Below are 2,585 nucleotides of genomic sequence, written 5' to 3' on the forward strand. Positions count from 1 at the left end.
ATAATTTTTAAATTTAATTATGATGTTTGTATTGTTTTTACTTGGCTGTGCACCACCCCGAGTCCTTCGGAAGAGGGGCGGTATAGAAATAAAATTATCTTATCTTATCTTATCCTGCTTTATTAGAAATTGTTTTCTTACCTCATTAAACTCATTGAGAATTGTTTTTAAATAGACATGTATAGGTTTGAGATGCTAGCATGATACCAACAGTGCAATTAGAAAAAGTGATTTATCAAAAGGCTAATAAAAATTTTGGATAAACAAGAATATGATTAATGCCCATTTAAAACATTCTTACAATTTGCTATACTTCTGAGCTAAGCAGGTTTTTTTAAAAAAATAAAATAAAAATAACTTATAATATATTACCACAGAGGTAATATATATGTGCAGTACAACATAATTTTTCTGTTTACCTTAGTTTGTTCATACAAATTGTAGGATTTCCTGTTCATAGGAAGTGCACATTGTATTAATGGGTCTCCTTTCCATTGTTGTTTGCTTCAACAAACTTGAGAATTCATAGTACTGTAAAAGAGCTGCCTAAAGTCACTTGAAATAAATAATTCACCTTCAATAAAAGTGCCTTTAATATGCTTTATTTTTACATATATATGCATGCAATTTGATGTGTATTTAAGCAATGCTGCTAAACAAGAAAAAAAAACAGAATTCCAGTTGCTGTAGTTAGGATTTGTTGCAAGATAGTTCCCTTCACCGGTGCATTACCTAAAAAAAATTAAGAATATTTCAGTCATGTCATGACTTATGGTTCAAATGCCAGTTTTCATGCAATGGAATTATACCTTGAGGTGTCATCATGGTCACTTCCACAGGTGATATCTTAATGTTCAGGTCTGCACTGTCAGAGTGTATCTCATTAGATTTGTCATCAGATCCCATGTCCAACACTTCCTCTATGGACAAGTGTATCTTAGTGTTAAAACTCAGTTTTAAACATTTTTTTTTTTACTATTTTTAAGTCTATTAGAGATTTAAGAGTCAAAGAGATTATTTTGGAATTTCCCATCACCCACTCCCTCAAAGCAGATCATTCAGATGTTGCCTCACACCTGAAGATATATTTTCCCACATCACTCTTACGTAACATTTTGTTGACTACGTCATTACTTTAAGCAAACCTCTACTCAACCTCTAAACTACAGCATCTCCAACTTGCGTCCTCATATATTGTAGTTCTTTCAATACTTCTCCCATTGATACCACACAATTGCTTTGCGACAGGACATGGGGGGTGCTGTCATAGTATGGCAAGTTAAGGGGGAAAGTAGGGTTTCTTTTACAGCAACACCACTGTGACAAGTTATTCTTGAAGCAAAAATTCTTGTAGCAAAATGGCAGTGAAAATACAGAAATAGCAGATTATGCATTATGTTGTATGGTTTATAGATATCTAGGATAGAAAGAACTACAATATATGAGGAAGCAAGAGAGCTGTCTAAAGTGACTTGAAATAAATAATTCACCTCCAACAAAAGTGCCTTTAATATGTTTTATTTTTACATATAAACGGTAAAGGTTCCCCTCACACATATGTGCTAGTTATTCCCGACTCTAGGGGGCGATGCTCATCTCCTTGTCAAAGCCGAAGAGCCAGTGCTGTCCGAAGACGTCTCCGTGGTCATATGGCCAGCATGACTAAACACCAAAGGTGCACGGAACACTGTTACCTTCCCACCAAAGGTGGTCCCTATTTTTCTATTTGCATCTTTTACATGCTTTCGAACTGCTAGGTTGGCAGAAGCTGGGACAAGTAACAGGAACTCACCCCGTAACGCAGCACTAGGGATTTGAACCACTGAACTGCTGACCTTTCGATTGACAAGCTCAGCATCTTAGTCATTGAGCCACCGTGTCCCTTTTATTTTTACATGTACACGCATATAATTCAGTATGTGTATTTAAGTAATGCTACTAAACAGGAAAAAATAGAATTCCAATTGGTGTAGTTAAAATTTGTCCCAAGATTGTTCCCTTTACCAGTATATTGCCTAAAAGCAATTAAGAATATTTCAGTCATGTCATGACTTAAGTTTCAAATGCCACAGTTTTCATGCAATGCAATCATGATACCTTGAGGTGTTATCATGGTCACTTCCACAGGTGACATTTCAATGTTCAAGTCGCCACCGCCAGAGTATATGTCATCAGATTCATCATTAGATCCCATGTCCAACACTTCATCTATGGACAAGACTGGTTTTTAAACAGAATTTTTACAATTAAGTCTTTTAGAGTTTTAAGAATCAAACATATTGTTTTGGCAGAAAGGTTCATGGCATTCCCCACCTCTGCTCCCTCAAAAACAAATCATTCAGATGTATGTTCAATATTTCTTTGGCTGACTCAAACCTGAAGATATAAATTTCCACATCACTCTTACGTAACATTCTGTTGACTACACCATTACTTTAGAGGTTGAACAGTTTTGTTTAAACTATAGATTGCTTCCTAATTTATTGTACTTCTTTCAATACCCCTCCAAATTTGATATATAAATACAAACATACACAGGGTTTTAATATTTGGCTTAAGATGATGTGTAGGCTGTATCTTTCCTA

The 2,585-nt window shown here is 35.2% G+C and overlaps 1 long non-coding RNA gene across 1 annotated transcript; it reads right to left on the reverse strand.

The window, feature by feature from the left end:
* Window positions 1-586: 586 nt before the first annotated feature.
* LOC148114257 (uncharacterized) lies at window positions 587-2,213 on the reverse strand. Its single transcript, XR_015733944.1, has 3 exons — window positions 2,098-2,213; window positions 810-920; window positions 587-732 (listed from the first exon to the last, which is right to left on the reverse strand). It is a non-coding gene; the product is annotated as an uncharacterized LOC148114257 (long non-coding RNA).
* Window positions 2,214-2,585: the final 372 nt, after the last annotated feature.

This window comes from Pantherophis guttatus, chromosome 4 (genome assembly GCF_059756535.1).
Source record: "Pantherophis guttatus breed Tessera chromosome 4, ASM5975653v1, whole genome shotgun sequence".
Lineage (NCBI taxonomy): Eukaryota > Metazoa > Chordata > Lepidosauria > Squamata > Colubridae > Pantherophis > Pantherophis guttatus.